This window comes from Octopus bimaculoides, chromosome 1 (genome assembly GCF_001194135.2).
Source record: "Octopus bimaculoides isolate UCB-OBI-ISO-001 chromosome 1, ASM119413v2, whole genome shotgun sequence".
NCBI lineage: Eukaryota > Metazoa > Mollusca > Cephalopoda > Octopoda > Octopodidae > Octopus > Octopus bimaculoides.
Window position 1 is genome coordinate 86616577 of NC_068981.1, and position 13606 is coordinate 86630182.

The 13606-nt window shown below is 36.1% G+C and overlaps 1 protein-coding gene across 5 annotated transcripts in view; it reads right to left on the bottom strand.

Annotated features, from left to right (window-relative positions):
* The window catches only part of LOC106878230 (ecdysone receptor), a 141484-nt gene that overhangs the window by 64268 nt on the left and 63610 nt on the right, over nt 1–13606 (bottom strand). For 3 of the 5 annotated variants that reach the window (XM_014927391.2, XM_014927407.2, XM_014927416.2), the window contains exon 2: nt 9185–9353. The exons of 1 other annotated variant lie outside the window; for it this stretch is intronic. The gene's annotated coding sequence lies outside the window, so the exon portion shown is untranslated. Of the gene's footprint in view, nt 1–9184; nt 9354–11479; nt 11640–13606 lie in introns of those variants that run through there. One more of the 5 variants, XM_014927400.2, reaches the window with a different exon arrangement.

Sequence of the window (13606 nt, forward strand, 5' to 3'; positions counted from 1 at the left end):
TCGAGCGTGGCCGTTTTCGTGCGGGTGACACGTAAAAGCACCCACTACACTCTCTGAGTGGTTGGCGTTAGGAAGGGCATCCAGCTGTAGAAACTCTGCCAAATCAGACTGGAGCCTGGTGTTGCCATCCGGTTTCACCAGTCCTCAGTCAAATCGTCCAACCCATGCTAGCATGGAAAGCGGACGTTAAACGATGATGATGATGATGATGATGATGATGATGCTCTTCTAGCCACCAACCCTTGCCTATTTTTAAAATAAGGAATCTTTTAGCCCCAAAGTCCTTGAATGCACAGTCATAATGTCAACATTATCACTGCTTCACTCAAGTGGTGACAAATGTGGAGTGTCAAAATATGCACAAATTTGTGTGGTGTGGGCACACACACATTTGAAAGGTTTCCTGTACTATCTGTCTCACTGAATTCCCTCATAATGCAATGGTCAACTCAAGGCTACAGGGCTACAGTAGAAGATATTTTCCCTACATTCCATATAGTGGGGCTGAACCTGAAACCAGGTGGTTGCAATGTAAACTTATTGACTACAAAGCTATGCCTGTGCTCCCACCTATGTTGATGCCTCCCAGCCACGTCCGTACCACCCAGCCACGTCCGTACCACCCAGCCATGTCCATACCTCCCAGCTATGTCCGTACCTTACAGACATGCTTGTGCCTTACAACCACACCTATGCCTCCCAGCTGTATCTGTAACTCCCAGCTGTGCTTGTGACTCCAGCTGTGCCCATGTCTCACATGCTCACATCCATGCTTGGGCCTCTCACTTGTGCCCATGCTTCTCAGCCATTCATGTGTCTCCCAGTCATGCCTGTGCCTCCCAGCCATAACTGTGCCACCCAGCTAAGCTGCACCTCACTACTGCCTCCCAGCTATGCCTTTGTTTCCCCCAGTTACACCTGTGCCTCCCAGCCATGCCTGTGTCATGGAGTCATGCCCGTGCCTATTCCATATTTTACTTCCTTTCAAGAACATTCACTTTGAACAAGTTTTCCATGCTATACTAAATTAACATGAATTCGAGAAGTATTAATTAGAATGATTTAAATTCCATTAGGATGATTTGAATTCCAGTTTTTATTTCAGTTCAAAGAGTCAATGAATGAGGCCAACTTCAGATTCTTCTTTCAAACAATATCAAGAATATAATTTATCAATACTCTTACCATCTGTTTTGTTTTACATTCTTTTACCAATCAGAAAGCTTATTTTAGAAACAATTTCTATGAATTAAATTTTTTTTGATCACCCATTAAAAAAAAAAATTAAAAATTAAAAAGAAAGCAGGTTTTTATAAAACCCTTAAAAGTATTTCTAATTAGTAATTGAATATTTTGGCTATGAAAATTAACACTTCCAATGTAAAAATGACATGTTTATTTTAAGTAGCACATCTTATCAATTTGTTAAATACTCCATGTTGATTCAAGAGAAACATACCACTTTTGTTTATTCATGAATTTATTTCAATTACATTAAAGTCTATCCTTAAGCATATCATTTAACTCCATATGTATGTAGGGTTTCCAATACATCATTCTAAAAATATTTGCATCAATGTTGTACTGATTTAGATTCTGAATGAATTGTGTGTGTGTGTGTGTGTATTTTCTCCCTTTTACTTGTTTTGGTTATTTGAGCACCACCTTAAAGGGTTTTAGTTGAAGAAATCGACCCCAGGATTTATTCTTTGTAAGCCTAGTACTTATTCTATCAGTCTCTTTTGCTGAACTGCTAAGTTACAGGAACGTAAACACACCAACATCAGTTGTCAAGCGATGTTTGGGAGACAAACAGACAGTGCAGGCATGACTGTGTGGTAAAGAAGCTTGCTTCCCAACCACATGGTTCTGGGTTCTGTCCTCAGGCTGACCAAAGCCTTGTGAGTGGATTTGGTAGAAGGAAACTGAACGAAGCTTGTTGCATATATATGTGTGTGTGTATGTTTGTCTCCACAACATCACTATTCATAGCATATTGTCTTCTCAACTCTTTAATAACACTGTCAAATGTAATGCTCATTTTTCACATTGTTTTGAATTAACCATGCATTATTTTGCTGTTTTGAGATTTTGATGATGTGATTTATCTTTAGCCTATTTTTAGAATGACATTGTGGGGTAGATTTGATAGGCTGGATCTGGCTGGTTTGAGCATAGAACAACTAGAATATTTGGGTAGGGTGTGGCTGGTTTAAATGCTAAAGGCCAGGTATCATGCCAATTTAGAAATCCATAAAAAATATCCAAATGTGAAAACCAACATTTAGAAGACTATACATATATGTAAAAGAATTAGATTGAATAAATATGATATGTATATGAGAAAAAAGAGTAACTGTTAATTAGTTTGCTTATTAAAACTAAAGGTAAAATAATTTGGATGTAATAATATGAATACATTCTAAAGGACAATGTAACTGAAGAAAACATGAAATAAGTCTCTCCTTTTAAATAAGACTACAATAAATTAGTTATCAGAGTTTCTAAGGTAACAATATATTTCTTATGGCACAAAGCAGGCAGTTTTGGAGGAGGAGGCTAGTTGATTGCATTGACCCCTGTGCTTAACTGGTACTTATTTTATCAACCCTGAAAGGATGAAAGGCAAAGTTGACCTTTAAGGAATTTGAACTCAGAACGTAAAGACAGATGAACTATTGCTAAGCATTTTACCCAGTGTGATAACAAATCTGCCAGCTCGCCACTTTATATTTCCTATATATGAATAACCAAACTATTAATGGATTAGTTTGATGTTTGGAGAATCATTTTCAAACTTTATACTCAACATAAAAGAGAAAAGGAATATTGGTTTGATAAACTCTTAAGATATTTATTTTACAACTTGTTTCTCAAACTGTAGAAGTTAATTCATGCAAATAAAAACCAGAGTCTATGGAAACTGATGTTGGTCAGTGTTGGTAAAAAAATAATAATTTAGTAAAGTTCACAAGTTTGGAAGAATTCGTCTGTTGAGGAATGATGAGGGTATTGGCATTCAGAGGAAATCCTCCATCAGAGGAAAAAAATTTTTTAATGTCTATGGAAGCACTGAGTATATTTGTTAGAAGAATATGTCAGGTAAGAGAAAAGTATTAAGAGGAAAGTATTAGGGAGGGAAGAAATGAAAGAGGTGTTAATGGGATAGGGTAGCAAAGTGATCAAGCAAAAATGGGCAATAATGGGCAAAAATGGACAATAATGGGCAACAGAACAAAAGAAAAAAATACAGATGGGGTGACATTAAAAGACTGCAATGTATTAAAGTAGTGTATACATAAGTACACTACACACACATACACACACTACACACACACACACACACACACACGCACACACACTACATGACCCTGGTTACAGAGTTTGGGTCATTTCTAAAGAGAGAGTAGTAATATATGGCTAGTTCTAGGAAGGCACTAAACATCAAGTATCTTTATTTTGCACCACTAAGTTCTTATTGTAGATGACTACAATTACCCAATCGAAATCAATCAGTCAATCTCCCTCCTCTCTCTCTCCAACTATGTGTGTGTGTGAGAGAGAGAGAGAGTATGTTTGTATGTATGTATTTATAGTCTGCCGAATGCCGACCCAACAGAAGGACCAGCTATCCGAATTGACAGTATTCTGGTAGATAAAGCAATTAAGGGTATGAAGACAGGGAAAGCCCCCGGCCCAACAGGAATCACCGCAGAGATGCTCAAAATATCTGGCGGTGTCGGTTATAGCCTAGTCACCCATATAGTTAACCAGGTGATACATGAAGGAGTCATACCAGATGACTGGTGTAACAGCACCATAGTCAACTGCTACAAAGGTAAAGGTGACGCTCGTCTGAGGACATGCATAACCTTGCAAGGAATGAAGCCAGTATGCTCCGCTGGATGTGTAATGTCAGTGTGCATACACGACAGAGTGTAAGCACCCTGAGAGAAAAGTTGGATTTAAGAAGCATCAGATGTGGTGTGCAAGAGAGACGACTGCACTGATATGGTCATGTGTTGCAAATGGATGAGGACAGCTGCAGGAAAAAGTGTCATACCCTAGCAGTTGAGGGAACCTGTGGAAGAGGTAGACCCAGGAAAGCCTGGGATGAGGTGATGAGCACGACCTTCGAACATTGGGCCTCACTGAGGCAATGACTAGTGACCAAGACTTTTGGAGATATGCTGTGCTTGAGAAGACCCGACAAACCAAGTGAGACCATAGCCTATGGCCTAGGCCAGTGGGTGTAACCAGCCTACTTATGAATACCTCTCATTCATTGGACAATAAACTTTGCTTCCGAAGACCTATTGAGGCAAGTAAAAACAAATCAAAATTGCTGACGTGGCCGATGACAGTACTACCTGATTGGCACTCATGCCAGTGGAACGTTAAAAGCACATCTGAGCGTGATCATTGCTAGGGCCATGGATTGGCTCCCATGCTGGTGACACATGAAAAACACCATTTGAGCGTGATCGTTGCCAGCATCGCCTTACTGGCACATGTGCCAGTGGTACGTGAAAAACAACATTCGAGCATGGCCATTGCCAGTGCCGTCAGACTGGCTCCTGTGCATGTAGCACGTAAAAACACCTTTGAGTGTGGTCGTTGCCAGAACCGCCAGACTGGCCCTCATGTCGGTGGCACGTAAAAGCACCCACTACACTCTCGGAGTGGTTGGCATTAGAAAGAGCATCCAGCTGTAGAAACACTGCCAAATCAGATTAAGACTATAAATACATACATACAAACATACTCAGTCAAACCATCCAACCCATGCCAGCATGGAAAGCAGACGTTAATGATGATGATGATGATGATGATGATGACATACACATACACTTACTTATACACAGAAATTTATACAAATAAGCAGGAAAAGAAATAAGGTTAATAGAAAGGCCACTGTGTGGCTGTAAGAGATGGGAACATCAATGAGAAGAAGAGTTAAAATCAGGAAATGGGAGTATGAATTAGGAAAACTGATTGTTTATGCCTGTTTGTGAAGCCATATCAATAGTGAAGTCAGGGCTTTCTTATATTTATGTATATAAAAGGATCAGTGGTGTGTAGCAATCCCAAAATAAGAGATTGTCAAGGGAATACACTGACAAATTGAAATAGCAAACCATAGGTTTGCAAATGTCCTGAGTGTCATTATAAATGTGAATGGTGATGCTTGCAGAAATTGTCCTTTGAACTGTGGACAAGGTGGTATGAGAAAGTTTGGTATGTTACAGGATCAAGGACAAGAAAGAATATGCGACAGGAGAATTAATTTTAATGGAAATGTCAGCAGGAATATAAATAAGGGAATTCAGTCTTCAGACATGTGTGATTTGGCTGATATGGGTCCCACACTTAACCAAGCCTGTTGACCTTATCATTCAGCTGCATACTCATTCTGACAATCAGACAAGTGTACAAATGATTAATGAGACTCATCTCTTTTACAAAGTACTTTGGCAGTTAGAAGTGACAATGGGGAGTTTACTGGTCTTCCTAGCTTGCCTCCTTTGCTCTGTTGCATGTTGGTCTTTGAGCAACAAGGAGCACTATTTTAACCTGGTCCAATGGTATACTTCAAGTGGCAAGATTTATGGCAAATGGTTTTAGATATGATTTAAGCATCTCCTTATATTGCATCGTCTAATCTCTGAGACAACTTCTTTTGTAGCTTGTTATAAAACAGTTTGTGGGGAGCTGATTGTCTGATATGAGAGCTACCTGTCTTACCCAGGCGTAGCTGGGATTATATCAGTAGTTTTTGAGTGGGTAGCATCCAATAAGTAAAGAGAGAGAACTCAAACTTTTGCTAATAGAAACCATTTCAATACACAAGTTTAAAAGAAACATTAGAAACCACCAGTTTATATTTGAAATGCCTGGTTTAACAAAAAAGCAATACACATGCTTACCATTGTAGCAAATGGATTTTAGAAATGTCTTTTTGTTTGTTCTCAGTATTTCCAATATACTATGAAACATTATTGTTGCTTTTTCTCAAGTTCAATGAATAGTGTCAAACTGAGAAACACTATATATCATTAGTTCCATCTAAACTGCACATTAGTGATTACACATATGAACACTAATATAGTCAGTTTAGTTCAGCTTTTACCTCTCTACAAATGAATTTCAATGACTTCTCTTAATGTTGCAAGATATACATATCTAACAATCATTAAACAGAATATTAAAATATTCATCTTAATATTCTGTATGCACATTGCATATCAGAAAGAGTAATATATTATTTCATTTGAAAACTGATGAACAACTACCTATGTACAGTGCCATACAAAATACAATAACTGCATGCGGAAAGTTATTAAAGCATTTGGGTTGCTATTTCTAACAGGTAAAGCTAGGCTGATTCATGCCATCTTGGTTGGCATTTATCAGATGCTGTCAGAGAGCAAGGGGAAGATAAATGACATTCACTTCGTTAATTTTACATCAAGATAATAACTTTGGGATGAATTGGCCAACAGCTGGAATTCAACTTGGACTGGAACAATAGAATGATTGCATTACAGAATTAATTCTCATCCATCCTTAACCTCTAATAAAACACCACCGGGGCATATAGTCATGTTATTTAGCTGTCTTTAGTTTGGAGCCGCAGGCTCAATTAGCCCTCTGCAGGAGCTAGCTGAAAAGTCCACAAAAGTGCAGCTTTTAAGCTAGTCTTGAATAAAGAAACATTTGACACTTCAGTGTGATAGCCGAGTCAATAGGTTAACAAACAAACTAACTGGGAAATTGGTAGTTCATATCCTGTTACTAGTACTGTATTGCATCAGCCACCAAGTTCAGTCTACCTAATAGTAATTAGGTTGTGCAGAGTGGATACAATTCACTGCTGTAAGTAGTGAAAAATGAATGTTCTACTTGCTCACATAGTTCAGTTCAATGCTACTACTAAAAAATATCACACATGCTAGATTAGTATCTTATCCTGGTGGATATTTGTCTATCATCTGCTTAATATTATAAGGAATTAGAGATAAATATTGGCTCAATAGATCATAGATTGTTTTCTAATATCTTTAAAAGTTGTATTACTTAAGCAGTCAAAGCACTGAATTGATAAAGCCCCACACTATCTGATAGTCTTTATTTTTGGATAAAAATCTTAGTGGGCTTAACTTTATATTTCATCTGATTGACTTTGATAAAAGATGTACCATTAATATATTGGAATTACTTCAATGGATTATCCCCTATTCCCATTTCTGCAATTAAGGGCAACAAATGTTGGCTTTGGGTTCCCCCAACAAGAAAAAATATTCTACAGCTTTCGAAGATGCATTCTAAAACAACTAGCCCTACACTACATAAAAACATCACACACACACGTCATTCACATATATGTATCATTGTTTGTTGGGTGCTTGGGTGCACAAAACTTAAAGCTCTGTTTTGATTCTCTCCTGGAAGCTACTACACTGCCATGGAGAGTGATCAGCTGAAATACTTGGGTAGTTCCTTAAAGACTGTTTAAGTCTATCACTGGTTTGCCTATGGTAATAGGAGGTGGGATTTGAACTCAGAATGCACTGAGTGTAAACGGATACCATAAGGCATAGCCCTCAATACTCTAACATTCCACCCACCAAAACACCATTTTGGCTGGTGCTATATCTGTTTACCTTGGAAAGGTGAAAAACAAAGTTAACCTAGAGGGGATTTGGACACAAAGCCAGAACAAACACAAGATATTCTTTCTGATGCTCTAATGATTCTGCCAATTCAACACCATATATATATAATTTTCATTCAAGTTAGGCATTAATAGGCATCAGATGTGGCGTGCAAGAGAGATGACTGTGCTGGTATGGTCATATGATGCATATGAATGAGACCAGCTGTGTAAAGAAGTGCTGATCTCTAACTGTGGAGGGAACCCGTGGTAGAGGCAGACCCAGGAAAACATGGCAAGAAGTGGTAAAGCATGATCTTCAAACTTTGAGCCTCGCAGAGGCAATGACTAGTGATTGAGACCTTTGGCGATATGCTGTGCTTGAGAAGACCCATCAAGCCAAGTGAAATTGTAGTCATGGCTGATGTTGGTGTCACGTAACTGGCACCTATGGTGGTGGCATGTAAAGAGCACCGTTCGAGCATTGGGCCTCACGGAAGCAAAGTGGCTGAGTTCCTTCCAAGTGTTGGGCCTCACAGAGGCAATGACTGAGACCTTTGGCATTTTGTCATGCTTGAGAAAAAGACCCATCAAGCTGAGCAAAATCAGTCATGGCAGATTCCGGTGTCACGCAAATGGCACCAGTGCAGGTGGCATGTAAAAGCACCCATTATACTCTCAGAGTGGTTGCTGTTAGGAAGGGCATCCAGCTGTAGAAAACCATGTCAAATGAGACTGGAGTCTGGTGCAGCCTTCCAGCTCACCAGCCTTGGTCAAACTGTCCAATCCATGCCAGCATGGACATCGAATGTTAAATGATGATGATGATGATGATGATTTACATCCATTTTATCATGCTAGCATGGGTTAGACAAATACATTTTAGTTGGCATTGTTTTTATGGCTGGATGTCCTTTCTGTTACTAACACTCTTTTTCAAGCAAGGGAGGTTTTGTTCCGATTATCTTTGAAAGCAGGGAACTACCAGGTAATTTGTTGACAGGAAAATGTCAACAAACTTCCTGAAGTGGCTTATACTAGGTGATGAAAGGTTGGAGTATGAAAGAAGGTACTGGAACAGGTTTCTTGTTGCAGAAGAGTGAGTTGGAGCAACCAAGGTGGAGCTGGAAAGAGAGATAAGAAAGTGGTGATGAGATGCCAGGGTATACCCTCAAGTTCAAAACTGAGTAGAAGTAACTGGGGACAGAAGAACAGGAAGTGTCAGTGAGTAGGAGTTGTCAGAGAGTGTGAGGGAAATAAGGCACGGTTAGATATGTGTTAAGGATGAGGAGATGCAATTATAATGAATGAAGAAGAAGGGTTGTATTAGTCAAAAAATGAGCAAAATCATAAAGTTTCAGAATCTTAAATCATAACTGTGATATTTTTTGTCGATTCCAAAAGCTTTATTGAATATGTTAAATATATTGGCAAGGTAAAACTTTATGCCTTAATCTAAACAATTATGGAACCATTAGAAACCAACAAGACAACTAAGTTAACTGAATCATGAAAAAGAATTGTGCTTACAGATCTGAGTTGAAATCCTTCCAAGGTCGTTCTAATATGTAGAAGCCCAGAAGACATCAATGGAAGATCTTTAAAGGTTTTACTTTATATGTAATATTCTTATAAAGACCGCATTCAGGTTCAGGGTCACTTGTAGAGAAAATGTGTGCTGTATTTAACTTTCTTCATTCTATGTAAGAAAGAATTAAAATCAATAAGTGAAAAGCTATAGAAACAAATAAAATATATATGATAGATTAAAAAAATATATATATATAAAGACTCTAGAAAACTAATGTAACAAGCAAAATATAAGTGTTTGAAAATATACATTTTTGAAAGCATTACTATCTTCAAATTTGAAGCACTGCTTTTCAGTAAAGGCATACTTTATGTGTGTGTGTGTGTGTGTGTGTGTGTGTGTGTGTGTGTGTATGTGTGTGTTGTATTATGTGTATGTGAAGGAAAAGAGAGAGTGGGGGTGGAGAGATATGGTCAATATAACTTATTTCCCACTATGATTTTAGTTATTGTTTTCAGTAGTTTTTGGTTCAAAGTTTATTTAAAGCAAAGTATATTTAAGTAGTATCTGAATATACTGAAAAACTAATAAAAAAAAAAAAAAAAGAAAGAAAAGAAAAATTAAATTGCACATTACAGCAATAATATTTAAAAAAGAAGATAAACAAAGAATGTTCTTGATAGTAAAGTACTTACAGGAAGTTTATGTCATTTCATAAACATTCATATCTTTTAAAAAATACAGTAGCTAAGGCTAAACATTCAAATGAATAACTTCATTGACAGACAGGCCTTAGGCACAGGTTGTGAGTTGTGGAAAAACCTAATTATTTATATAGCACTTTGTAATGAATATCTTAAAGAATTAACAAATCACAATAAGTATTAAAGTATCAATGCTATAGAGTGGATAGTAAAGTATTTACTGATAAATAACTAGGATACAGATTGTTAACCCTTTCTTTTGTCTTTATCCACCAGCTAGACCAGTGGTTCTCAATCAGGGTCCATATCGTCCATGGGGATCCATGTAATTTTGTTATTAAAATTTATTTGCAATAAATTTGTTATGCTTCTATAATTCACAAAATATTTTAAACAATTTATAATATGAGTTTTAAAGCATCGAATGGTCACAAGAGTCTATCGGAGTAAAATAGGAATGAAAGAGGTCTGTAGGTAAGAAAAAATGGTTGAGAAACACTGAGCTAGATGTATTTTATCATTCAACACTTTACTTTAAAGCAAAGGGGATGGGGAGACACAGAAAACAGAAGAGGGAAGAACTTGAGTAAGGTTTTACACTTAAACATTGTAGAACACTTCATTTTCGGGTATATTATTTTTACACTTTGCCAGGTAAATTTTTACTCCAAAAGATAAATTAACCTCTTGTTAGATCAAAGATATTGCTGATAGTATAATGTAAATGAACTGACCTAGGTCATACACAAAACAGCTATGTTCCTTAAATTAAATCTTCAGGCAGAAGATTGGAGTTTGAATTAAAATCTGAAGAGCAAATTTTCTTTTAAAATAAATATAAACAGTGATTAAATTTTTCAAAATATAAACATTAGTGATATCAAAATTATATATTTTTAATTTAACAAGGACCAAGATTTTATTTTGTTTTAAAATTAAACAAAACCCCAAATAGTATTACGATTGTTCCACCAGTAAGCTATGACCATGCTGTGGGGAGCACCAACATTAGCATGAAACTAAAAATTAGTAAAATACATGAAAGTATTTTCTACATATAATGAAAAATGATAAGTTTGTACAGCTCAAGTAAATGAACATAATGTTAAAGTGTTATGTTTATGTATGAGAAAAGAAAATGGATCATGTAACACTGTTTATAAGGTATATATTTGAGAAAATGCTAAAATGTAAGTATACACAAAATTTGAAATGTATAGTTGGTTTAACCTAAGATTAAATAGTGGATACACATTTAGATTTTTAAACCAAGTCAAGTGTCCGAACACCAAAATTATTCATACGAGAATTTAAATGAAAAAGAAAAAGAAAAATACAGAGGGACTCAACTGACATCACTTAGACATCAACAAGGGAATATGTATTCAAAGTTCCAGCAGGGACATACATTAGGTGACCCAGCATGGCTGCAGTCTAATGACTAAAACGAGTAAGAGATGAGTATTCTTTGTATGATCACATTTTTCTTTACTAAAACACTATAAGTATCAATAGTGTTTTTCAATTTGTGTAAAGAGAATTTATACAAAGAAAGAGACAAATAAATGGAAAGAGAAAGAAAGAACTTACAGTTAGTTGTTTAAAGTTAATTATTTTCAAGCTTCTTCAGGTGATATTTTTTAATCCAAAGATAGAAACAATATATTACTGTGTAAGCTAAAACTGACTGATAGTAACTGAAGGCAGCTTAGATGAATGTAAATATGTTCATTGATATTAATAAACCTCTAAGCAGTTAGAGACTAGTTCCTGTTCAAGCACAATTGATTTACATACAAGAATAAAGGAGTGGAAGATAGACTTATTTTAGCTCATTCTTTATAAGGAGTTAAACAGTACAAGAGCTCATTTATATGAAAGTTGAAAATTGTTATAACAAATATCTAAATAGACTGTAAAATATAAATATCCTGATAGACAGACATTAAAACACAGACATCCTGATAGACATTAGAAGAGATATCCTGGTAGCAATTGAAAAGAAAATGTGATTGGAAAATAAAACTCGTATATGAATAAAAAATTATTACATTCAGCATACTTAGCATAGCTGCATTTCAATGACTGAAGCTAGTAAAAGGGTAAAGATACATGAATCTTACTCTTTAATCCTTTAGCATTCAGATTACTCTGTCAAATGTAATGCTTATATATTCACATTGTTCTGAATTAATTATGTATTATCTTGTAGCTTCAAGGTTCCAATGATATTATGTATTATCTTGTAGCTTCAAGATTCCAATGATGTGACTGTTTACTTTTAGAATGACATTGTAGGGTAGGTGTGAGATGCTGGATCTGGCTGGTTTGAACATTAAACAGGTAGAATATTTGAGCCTAAAATGGAGTTACGGAAAGAACAGAATGGTAGACTGGTAGAAATGTCAGAGCATGGATAAAATACCTTGTAGTATTTAGTAACGGCCAATTATGTTCTGAGTTCAAGTTCTACTGTGGTTAGTGTTCTTTTGTCCTTCTGGTGTCAATAAAATGTAGTACTAGTCAGGTGGGGGTGATATAAGTAACTGCTCCCCTCTCCCTTATACCTATATTAGAAATTACCATTTGAAGACTGAAGAAACATAAGAGAGTACAGTTATCTCTAACAGTTCAGGTTTTACATATATTTTCTCATGTAGAAGTGTGAAATGGCAAAAATAGCACAGCACCAGTAAAGAAAAGCATTATGTACTTTTACATTCAGAGTTCGAGTTGACAGTTTTCATCCCACTAAAGTCAACAAAGTACTAGCTAGACAACTCCATTAGTCACAGCTTTTTGAAGTTCGTTTTCTTTCTCATGATAAGAAATTAATATTTTCTTTATCTAAAATGTATACAAATTTTATGTTATACCATATGTTGTTCTTTTGAATAACAAACTGAAAATACAAGTCCTAAGAAAAAAAAAAAAAGGCTTGTGTTGGTGTTTGTTTGGGATTAAACTATGTCTCAAGCCTACAGGTTCATTAGGCTCATCCTAGTTTCCATGGCATTTAAGTGGTGAAGACTATTTAGCTCCTCTCTAAGTGGAACACCAATCTATAACAGGATTAGGCCTCAGCTGTTGCTCATACACCTTTTCAGCTGTGCTGACTGGAACAAGGGGAAATGAAGTGCTTTGTTTAAGGATACGAAGTGCCAAATAGTTCAGAACAGAAACTGAAATCACAACCTTATGATTGTGAACCCAATACTGTGATTTATTTGTTTGTTTGTTTTTGTTCAAAACATTTCTTTTGTTCAGACAATGGTTTACAAAGTAAGACAGTTAATGACATTGTTTATATGGTAGTCAATTTTTTTTTTGCATTAATCTTCAAATGTGGGTGCATTCAAGTGATTAGTCTGGTATCTATATATATATAAAAATGAGAATGTGTGTCTGTCTGTGTGAATCCCTAAAACTCGAGAACTACGCAACCAATTTCATTCAAATTTTACACATGCCTTACTTAGGGTTCCAGTTGTGTTTTAGTCAAAAAAAATTATTAACTTCTTGCAGAGTTCGAGCACACGGCAACATAATATCTCCTCCACTATTTAAGTATTACGTGTCAAAAGTGAAACAAAAACACTCATGTCAAATACTTTCACTTTAAAAATGAAACTATTCCACTAACTGAAACAATCACATTTCGATACTGTAGTGACAGATACTTTCACAGAGAGAGAAAGAGAGAGAGAGAGAGATGTA